This window comes from Carlito syrichta, unplaced genomic scaffold (assembly GCF_000164805.1).
Source record: "Carlito syrichta isolate Samal-C Ts95f unplaced genomic scaffold, Tarsius_syrichta-2.0.1 Scaffold303721, whole genome shotgun sequence".
In the NCBI taxonomy this organism is placed as follows: Eukaryota; Metazoa; Chordata; class Mammalia; order Primates; family Tarsiidae; genus Carlito; species Carlito syrichta.
Window position 1 is genome coordinate 645611 of NW_007247817.1, and position 10687 is coordinate 656297.

A 10687-nucleotide genomic window follows, 5' to 3' on the forward strand; every position below is an offset into this window, starting at 1 on the left:
AAAAAAAAAAAAAAAAAAAAAAAAAGAAATAATGGAAAATTTTAAAAGGAGCCAAAAGTTTCTTATCTACAAAAATATCAACCAAGTTATTATATTTTTGATATTGATATTCTAAACACAATGATACAAATGATGCCTAAATGTCAAGTATAAAATTCATGATGTGGCCGAACTCGGTGGCTCAGCCTGTAATTCCAGCACTTTGGGAGGCTGAGGCAAGTGGATTGCTTGATCCCGTGGGTTCGAGACCCACCTGGGCAACTTGGCGAGACCTCATCTCTACAATAAATCAAAAATGAGCCGGGATTGGTAGCGCACACCTGTAGTTCCGGCTACTTAGAAGGTTGAGGCGGAAGGATCGCAGGAGCCCAGCAGGTCGAGGCTGCGGTGGCCGGGAGTGTGCCACTGCACTCTAGTCTGGGCAACAGAGTAAGACTCCGACTCAAAAGAAAAAAAAAGAGTTCAGAGGCACGGGAGGTCATTCCTGTGGGAAACCAGCTCCCAGGACCCACCTCCACGCCCGGCCGTTCCCCCGGGTGGGAGGAAGGATGAAAAACTTGGTGCAAATCGCAGGATGAGGCCAGAGGGAAGAGGCCCAGCTAGTAGAGCGGACGCGCATGCACACAAGCTTGTGGATATATACAGGTAATTGGCAGGGGTGGTTAGAGGTGGCACCATGGCAGCCAGGTCTGGAACCAGTCCACAGGAAAACCCTGCTCTCATTGCTACGTCTGCCAAGCTGATCCTGAACCGGCTAAGAGCAGACCATGAGAACGTAGCCTGTGTCCTGAGTCCTGTGTCCTGTCAGCCTCTCCCCCCGCTTCACGGGTGACCGCGAGCGAGCTGTGGAGCGAGAAATCGTCCCCCGCCAGACATCGTGCGTCCCAGGAGGACTCTTTGCAGTCCTGAGAGGCGGACATCAGCATTCACGGGCCACTGTGACTGTCCCGTGTAAGGAAACGTGTCTGTGGGAGACCAGAATAAGAGTCATATAATAATAGCAAGAAGAACCGGTCGTGAATGACCGCTTCGAGTGCGCGGGTGTCATGCCCACTTGCCAAATGAGGACACCGAGACTCAGAGAGGCGAAGAGACTCGGTCAGAACCATGCGGGCCGTCGGGACGGAGGCTGGCTGTGTGATGCCAAGCCCGGTCACCGACAGGATGTTTTCCCGCTTCTGTTCATCCTCACCCAGAGCCTCCTTGGGCAGACTGGCCAGCCAAGTCTTCTCTCTGTGGGGTGAGGAGGGAAGCTGCCCCACCGTCCTCAACCCACCTGACGCCGTGCCTGGGCCTTCTGGGAGGGGCTTGGAGGAAGGGAGGAGGACGGGTGCGTTTCAACGCCTTCTGACAGTCATTTATTCCTTCCTGTGCTTTGAGGCTGAGAGTACTTTGAGGGCCAGAATTCTCTGGGACTCCAGGCCAGGGATAGGGAAAAAGACAGGGGAAGGCACTGGGCTCTGAGGCTCGGGGAACAGATCCTCAAGTGTGACCTTCAGACTGGACAGCGTGGGGAGGCTCGTTCACCGAAGTAGAGGCAGCTGGGAAAGCTGGAGACCCCAGGACTGGAAAGGCTGTGAGGCGTAGAGGGAGGAGAGGGACTGGAGGCCTGTGATCCCCATGAACGAACTCAGTGTCCCGGGCAGGTCGTCCCCAGCACAATCACCCCGATGCGTCCTGCACTGCCCATGAGAACAGATGAGATCAGGTCGTCTCCTTTGGGCACCCAGAGCATCTCCTGTGGACGCCTGGACTGTCTCCTGTGGGCACCCGGACTGTTTCCTGGGTGCCCGGACCATTTCCTGTGGGCACCTGGACTGTCCTCTGTGGGCACCCAGACCATCCTCGTGGGCACCTGGATCATCTCCCATGGGTGCTCAGACCATCTCCTATGGGCACCCAAACTGTCTCCTGTGGGCACCCGGCCCATCTCCTGTGGGCAGCTGAATCATCTCCTGTGGGTGCCCAAATCATCCCCTGTGAGCACCCAGATCGTCTCCTCTGGGTCCCAGACCATCTCTAGTGGGCCCCTGGACCAACTCCTGTGGGTGCCTGGACGACCTCCTGTGAGCGCCCAGAGCATCTCCTGCAGGTGCCCAAATCATCCCTTGTGGGCAGCTGGACTGTCTCCTGTGGGTACCCAGAGCATTTCCTGTGGGGTGCCCGGGCCGTCTCCTGGACTGTCTCAGAGTGGAGGGAATAGAAAGTGGAAAGGAATGAGCTTTGGAGCCCGCAGGTGAGGCCCGAAGCCGTCAGGTAAGTCATGATGGGTGGGTCACTCCCAGCGTTCTTCCTCCTGAAACACGGGGTGAGAGTTGAAAAGGCGAAGGTTTGGGGACCGGTGGTGCTCCAGCTTCTGCTCAGGTTCCATGGGGAGAGCGGTCACCACCACCCAGTGTGGCAGGGGCCCACATACTGCTCGGACCTCGGGAACGGAGGCCACAGGATCCCAGTTCTGGAAAGCGGAGGAGCCCAGCACCACTCACACCTCCAAACAGCCAGGGGGTGGCTTCTCAGTGGGGTTACAGGGTGTGAGACCCCGCAGCCCAAGCCCATCCTCAGGAGGCCAGCGAGATGACAGCACAGGTGAGTTTTCAGGTCAAAGTCTCTGGGTGTGGAAGAGCTATCGGCATTAGCTCAACGGAAAACGCTAAACTCTTAAAATATCACCTGAGCCAGGTGTGGCGACTCGCCTGTCATCCTAGCACTTTGGGAGGTGGAGGCGAGAGGACTGCCTGAGTCCAGGGGTTCAAGATCAGCCTGGGCAACTTGGCGAGACCTCGTCTCTACAATAAATCAAAAAATTAGCCGGACATGAAAGTTCATATATTTGGCTTCCCGCCACTTGGAAACCTTGCTGGATTTCTGTGGCATCACAAGATTAAAAATACAACAGTATTTTCTGAATGTTCCAGACACTACTGTAATTTCTTTGTCTGTGGTAACTCTTGGCATCTTCATCATAAATCTACATAGACATCAGTCACCCCATTTCACAGGTGAGGACACTAAGTCCTGGCAAGCCTAAGCAGGTCTGCCCACCGCTACGAAGGGGCAGAGTTAGGATGTGAACCCAGGCCATGTGCCCCTTAGCTTGCCATAGAAAGCAGCACTGACCTGACGACTTTGTCTTCTTTTTTTTTTTTTGAGTTGGAGTCTCACTCTGTCACCCAGACTGGAGTGCAGTGGCCGCTCCCGGCCACCGCAGCCTCGACCTGCTGGGCTCCGCGATCCTTCCGCCTCAGCCTTCCAAGTAGCCGGAATTACAGGCGTGTACTACCACGCCCGGCTGATTTTTCGATTTACTGTAGAGATGAGGTCTCGCTGCCCGGGCGGGTCTCGAACCCGCGGGCTCAGGCCATCCACTCACCTCAGCCTCCCAAAGGCGTGGGATTACAGGCTGAGCCACAGAGCCCGGCTCTGATGACTTTTTAATCCACACACTACCCAGGGTAGGATGGGTTCCTCCAGGGTCACGTGATCCGAGCAGGAAGTCATCTTTCCCGAGCACCTTCACTGCCTGGGCACCGTGCCAAGTGTCTTTTGCTCACAAGTCACTAACAGGAGTGTCCAGTACTCACCATGTGCAGACAGGGACGCTGAGGCTTTAACGGCCAAGGGACTCGCTCAAGGTCTCACAGCGGGCAAGTGTCAGGGCTGAGAAGGAACCCGAGGTCAGCCCCATCCCAGGCACGGGTACCAAGCCCCAGGCACGACTGAGACCGGGCTGGAGAGAAACCAGGTGCTCAAACAAACAGGATGGGGACACGGTGGGAGTGGCCTGAGAGGCAGTGGCCAGCCAGGGCCAGGACTGGCTGGGGGGTGTCGAGTGAGCTGGCTGGCTGCCCCCAGTCTGGCGGTCGGTCTGGGAGTCTCTTCCTGCTGGACCGGCCGTGTCCAGCTCCACACGGGAGGTACCCCCAGGGCAGGGCTGGGGTCTGATTTGCACTCAGATCCTGGGCGTGTGCAGGGACCTTGCAGACCAGGGGCTGTTCGGATGGTGCGGACGACTCTGTGATCCTGTCCGCACCTCCCTCCTTTCTCTCACCGCCCGGGACAGCAGAGGACAAGACACTCTCCCAACATACATGCCTTCCTAGGGAAGGGTGTTGCAGTCAATCGCTGATGTAAGACTTGGGGACTACCTTCAATAATTTTTTTTTTTGAATCAGGGTCTCACTCTGTCGCCCAGGTTGATGATCACAGGTCACAGCAGCCTCGACCTCCTGGGCTCAGGTGATCCTTCCACCTCAGCCACCCAAGTAGCTGGGACTACAGGCGTGCTCCACCAGGTCCAGCTTATCTTTTTGTTTTCAGAAATGAGCTCTTGCTATGTTGCCCAGGCTGGTCTCAACCTCCTGGACTCACGCAGTCCTCCTGCCTCGGCCTCCCAAAGTGCTGGGGTTACAGGCGTGAGCCACTGCGCTCAGTCTCAATGATGTCATCATGTGCTTTTCTGTCTGTGGAACATGGGCTCTGTCCTCAGAGACGGCACGAAAGTCAAAGCACCCCTAGAATCAGGCAGCAGCTAGGACGGAAGCTCAGTTTTCCCATTTGCAGATGTTCTCGGCCGTGCTGAGGGTCATGGGGTGGGGTCCCCAACCAAGAGATGCCCACGTGTCTCCCTTCCTGGTCTCCTTTTTCCCAGATGCTAGCACCCCAGTGTGGGTCTTGGCCACTGCAGGGAACTCTAGGGTCTGCTCAGCTGAGCTGAGTTCTCAGCTCGGGCAGCCATGCCAGCCAGGCAACCACTCCTTGGAGCCCAGTCAGCCAGCCAGCAAGCTTTCTCTCCCAGCTCTGCCCTAGCCCTGTCCTCACCACACTTTTCCTTTCTTTTTTTGAGACAGGGTCTGCTCTGTCACCCAGACTGGAGTGCAGTAGCAGGATTATAGCTCCCCATAGCCTCAAGCTCGGGCTTGAGTGATCCCGCTGCCTCACCAGCCTCCCAAGTAGCTGGCACACTACACTACAGGCATGCGCCACCATGTCCGCTATTTTTTTTTTCTTTTTTTCTAGTAACAGGGTCTCTATGGCTGAGGATGGTCTTGAGCTCCTGGGCTCAAACAATCCTCCCGCCTCAGTTTCCCAAGTAGCTAGGACTTCAGGTACACACTAGCACACTACCATACCTGGCTACTTTTTTCCTACAGTATTTTTTCAGAGATGGGATCTGGCTCTGTTGCCCCGTCTGGAGTGCAGTGATGCAATCATCGCTCACTGTAACCTTGATCCTGGGCTCAACTGATCCTTCCACCTCAGCCTCCCAAAGCACTGAGATCACACGCGTAAGTCACCGTTCCCGGCCTACTTTTTTTAAAACATCTTTATTGAGATATAATTCATATACCATAAAATTCACTCTTCACTTACGTCTGAGACCCTGTTTGACAACAATAATCAGGCCTGAAATTAAGAATCCCTAGATCCAATTACACCATGTGAAATCACTTATTCGTCTATTGCAAAATGTCAAATTCCTCTACAGCATTTCAACAAAAGGACCCAAGAAGTGCTTGTGAGCACCTGTCTTGTGCTCTAATAACGTACTGCATTGTATCATTTAATCCTCGTAGCAATCATGAAAAGTAGTTATTTTCAAGTGAAGAAACTGAGGCTCAAGGAGGTTTAGTCACTTATTCAAGGCCACACAGCCTTGCCTGGGAGGCAGATTTTGAAACTAGGTCTGGCGGGCGTCAGAGTCTGTGCACTTAACCAGCTCACACTCTGCCCCATTGCACTGCAAAGGGTGAAATACTGGTGAAATAGCCAGGTACAGTGGCGCATACCTGTAGTCCCAGTGACTTGGGAGGCTGAGGCAGGAGGATTGTTTGAGCCCAGGAATTGGAGGCTGCAGTGAGCTATGATCGTACAACTGCACTTGAGCCTGAGCAATATAGCAAGACTTTGTCTTGAAGAAAAAAAAAGAGAGAAAATAATGGAGAGACAGAGACACTGGATGCTGTTTCTTTCTGGAGAATCGGGGAAGAGAGACACTTAACCCCAAGATGGCCCTGAAATATTTTAATTCCATCAAAGCAGCACTTGCCCATCAACAAGGACATTGTGATAGGTAGGAATGAAAATAAAAGGCTGGGCGTGGTGGCTCATGCCTGTAATCTCAGCACTTTGGGAGGCCAAGGCAGAAGGATCGCCTGAGCTCAGGAGTTCGGAGCCAGACTGGGCAACATAGCAAGACCTCAACTCTACAAAAAAAAAAAAAAAAATCATAAATCAAAAAAATTAGCCAGGTGGTGGCACATACCTGTACATAGTCCCAGCTACTCGAGAGGCTGAGGGAGGAGGATCACTTGAGCCCAGGAGGTCAAGGCTGCAGTGAGCCACGATGGTGCCACTGCACTCCAGCCTAGGCAACAGAGTGAGATCATACCTTAAAAAAAAAAATGCAACAATGCCAGTCACCCTTGCCTGGGTGTGGCCGATGGTGTGGGTGTCTGATGGGGACCCGTGGGGTACCCGGGAGACCAGCTTCTGGGAGCCTCATGGCTGCTGAAGAAGCCAGGACACCTGCCTTGCCATGGAGGGCGGAGACTCCGCCCCTCTCCCTGCCTCCCCTCCAAGGAGGCCCCCAGTCTGGCCACTCTGGCTCCCAGCCCACAGCAAAGTGAGAGTTGCCGGCCAAAGCTGCCCCAGAGAGTGACCCCAAAACAAAACCTGAAAGGTGAGATGTCGTGGAGGCAGGCGTGAGGTTGAAGTTGGGTTGAGGGGACGGCCTCTCTGTGGGCTCCTCAGCCACAAGCCATAGGGGCCACCGGTCATCCCTGCCCTGCCCTAACGCGGGTCCCACGGCCGGGAGGGAGGCCCTGGCATGGCCCAGGCATCTGCCGCGAAGTCCAGCTGGCTGCCAGCCATGTCCCGAGGGTCAATAAACCCAAAGGCACACAGCAGTTTCCTATCATGAGCCTCACGTAGACAATCCTGGCGACCGAGTCCCACGCCCTCAGCTCTGCTCTCCGCAGCCCCATGCCTCTGTGCTCTTTCCTGCTGGGGTGCTCTTTATGAGTCTGTAGTGTCCGCCATGCCCGGACAGTCAGGGACAGGAATGCCCGGGGAATGCGGCGGGTCACATTTTTCACAACTGGTGGCACCTGCCGCCCCATGTCATGTGCTCTTTTAACAGTGTGACTCTGGCATGTCCCTGTCAGAGAGGCGGTCTGTTCCCTCTCCTGGGGGGCTTGTGACCACGGTAAGTGACCATGCATGACTCTGAGGCCAGACAATAAAGCTTCCATCGGGCTCTCAGGGGATGCTTGTCCTTAGAATCAGCTGCCATGCTGTGAGGGAGCCTAACCAGTCCATGCGGAGAGGCCACGTGGAGGGCCACGTGGAGAGGCCACACAGAGGGGCCACGTGGACAGATCACTCGCAGGCCTCCTGGCCAACAGGTCCCAGGCAACAGCCAGCCTCCCCAGACATGTGTTGAGTGAGCCCCCGGATGATTCCAGACCCCAGCTGCCAGGACACCCCACCCCAGCTGAGGCTCAGGCAACACGGAACAGAGACCATGTCCCTCCCGCCGTGTCCCTTCCAATTCCTAATCCACAGAACAGGGAACATGAGAAGGCAGCGGTTGTCCTAGAGCACTGGCTTCGGGTGGCTTCTCATGCAGAAATCGAGCCCAGAACCGGGAGCCGACAATGGGCAGCAGCCCTCAGCTAAAGGCTGCCGCCTCCTGTCCTCTGGGCGGTGATTCTGGGCATTCTGTGATCTCCTCCCCTCAGCCCTGCTTCCTGGGATCACCTTAGAACCAACGACCCACACGCAGGGCCTTGTCTGGGGCTCTTCTGTCTGAGGAATCCAGCGAAAACTGGCTTGGTGTCCACCCGAGGCAAGCGTTTTGCCCCCGCCCCCATTGTGCAGAAGAGGTCCAGACCCAGGCATGGAGAGGCGAACTGACTCGCTCAAGGCCACACAGCACGGAAGGGGACGGGGCAGGATAAGGACGAGAGACTTCTGGCCTGAATCCAGCTAAGAGTGGTGGATGAGGGTGGGAAGGCGGCAGGGACGCTCTCCCAAGCTTGGCTCTCAGAGGCCTGGAGGCTGGGAGGACGCCGAGTTGAACCTTGGCTGCACTGTCAAGGCAGAGCTGTGCGCTGCCAGACAGAGAACACGCCCGGAAGCGGCACAGCCCAGGAGGGCTTCACAAACTCGCACCCAGTCCCCGACCGTTTGATTGTATTTATTGATTTTGGGGGTCGGGGTCTCATCCTGCCGCCCAGGCTGGAGTGCAGTGATGCAATCCCAGCTCACCACAGACTTGACCTCCTGGATGCAGGGGATCCTTCCACCTCAGCCTCCCAAGTGGCTGGGACTACAGGTGCATGCCACCACCTGGCCCACCCCCCTTTTTTTTTGTAGAGATGAGGTGTCACTCTGTTGCCCAGGCTGGTTCCAAACTGCTAGTCTCAAGCAGTCCTCCCATCTTGGCCTCCCCAATGCTGGATTACAGGCGTGAGATAATGCGTCCCTCCCCCAACCACTGGATTTTAAAATCTTCTCTTTTTTACAGCATCAGATAGTTTATTAGTAAATTTAAGTTGTCAGCTTAAAACTTGCTTCAAAGGCCAGCAGGAAGATATTCTTTCAGTATGTTTCAAGAAAAACTGTTTATAAAGTCTTTAACAACATGGCAGGCATTATTCTGAGCACTTTAATCTATCAGGAATCATCCCCATTTACAAATGAGGAAAACAAAGGCCCAGAGACCTCAAGCGACTTGTCCAAGACCTCACAGCTTGTAAATGGCAGAGTCAGTGGTGAGATGGCATGAAAGTCTGCAAAAGCCGTGAAGTGGTAACATTACAAATGGCATATCACTTAGCAGTCTGCTCAGCCTCAGAAAGACCAGGCTAGAACCCCAAATCATAGAGGCAGAGAGCACTGCTAGCAGGGAGCCGGGAGACCCACAGTCAGATGCCTGCAGGGCAGGAAGCAGGCCTGGGGAACAGGGGGTGACTGTTTGCAATCCTAAGTCCAACACTTTCGTTCCACAGGTGAGGAACAAAGGCCCAGAGTGCAGGGACCTGTCCAAGATAACACAGCGATAGGAGGCCAGGCATCGATCCAAGACTCCCCCTGTCTTCCGGACTCACCGCCGAATGGAGACCCCCGTGGAGAAGGGACAGCGGAGGACGCTTTAGAGCGGGAGCCCTCAGGCAGGTCGCAGGAAGGCAGCTTCTGGCTGGGACCGCAGGAGAGGCTGCCCCTAGAGGTTTGCGTTAAACATGCAACCAAGAAGCGCAGCCTCGCCCGACAGAGGCAGCAAGTCCTTTCACTGAGACATCGGTGCGCTGGGGACCGGGTTGCTGGCCTTCCAGACCGCTGGTCCTGCGGTCCGGGGGCTTTCCAGGAGGATGGGCAGCCGGACAGGTGACTGCTCCCCGGGGGTTTCCCTGCCAGAGCCCTCTCTGGCCAGTCTCAACAGCGGCATAGCCCGCGGGGAGAGGCCCGTGGGTTGGGAGGATTCCAGGATGGCCGCGAAGGAGTCCAGCAGCCGCTGAAACCAGGGAGCCCGAGATCCCTGGGCCCAGCCCATCCTGTCGGCAAACAGTCACGGAAGATGCACGCCCGGGGCTATCTTGTACTCTCCCACAATTATTGGAGAAAATGGGGCCCCAAACAGGCAAGCCAGCCCTAGGGTTAAGCCGCAAGGCTGAGACCAGGAGCTGGTGCAGGCAGACCTGTCTCCTTCTGCGTGGGCGCCCAGAAAGACACCCAGCGGGTGCACCTACATTCCTGAGCAGATTGTCCGCGTCCCCTCTCCAGGCCCAGCGGCCCACACTTTCCCCCGAGGCCCGGGCTCACACCCGGCAGAGTCTGGGGTCTGACAGGTGTGGGTGGTGGTGGGAACTGCTGTCCTCTCAGTCCCCACCCCATTTTCCCAGCCTTGGTGACCCCCTTTCCGGCCAGGCCACCCCTCCAACAGTGTTCTGGGGACCCTCCTCCCGGCCACGAGTTAGGTCCCATGAGGTACAGGGTGCCACAGGCAGGCACGCCACCTGCTGACATTTTCTCCAATTATCCAGTAAGCAACTCTGGCCTCCTTCCTACCAGGGAGGCACAGCAATCCGGTGGGTATTCCGTGGGAATCTTCCCTGATGATATGACCAGGCCCCAGGAGCCTGGTTTGATCCTCAGCCTTTACAAGAGTTTCAGCTCTGCGATCACCCCGCGTCCTCCCACCTCCCAATAACCTGGTCCTCCTCAGACTTCACTCCGTTCTGACCCGCCCCATCCCAGCCTGGATCACAGCCACCACAGCCACCAGCACAAGAAAAATAACCACAACGCCATCATCTTCCCACGTGCGGAGAGTTTCCCCATAAATCCACCCTCTTATGGGTCATCCTCTCACAATGCCTGCCCCCAGTTTGGAGAGAAGGACCCTGAAGCCGACAGAGGTCCCCGGGGCTCGGAGGAGCGAGCCACCGCCCTGGCACTCAGACCCGGTGGTCCCTGCCCCCAAACCAGGCACCCGCACCTCTGAGGGGGGAGGCCGCGCTCCGCCCTCCGTCCGTCCGTCCGTGTCCGCCAAGGGAAAGGCGCCGGACACAGCCAGCCACGGCAGCACCGCCCGGGGAGCGGGCCTCTGAGCCCACCCCCTCCGGGCGCGCCAGGACCCCGCTGTCCCCGCGGACGCTGCCCCACCCGCGGGGTCTCTGGAACGCGC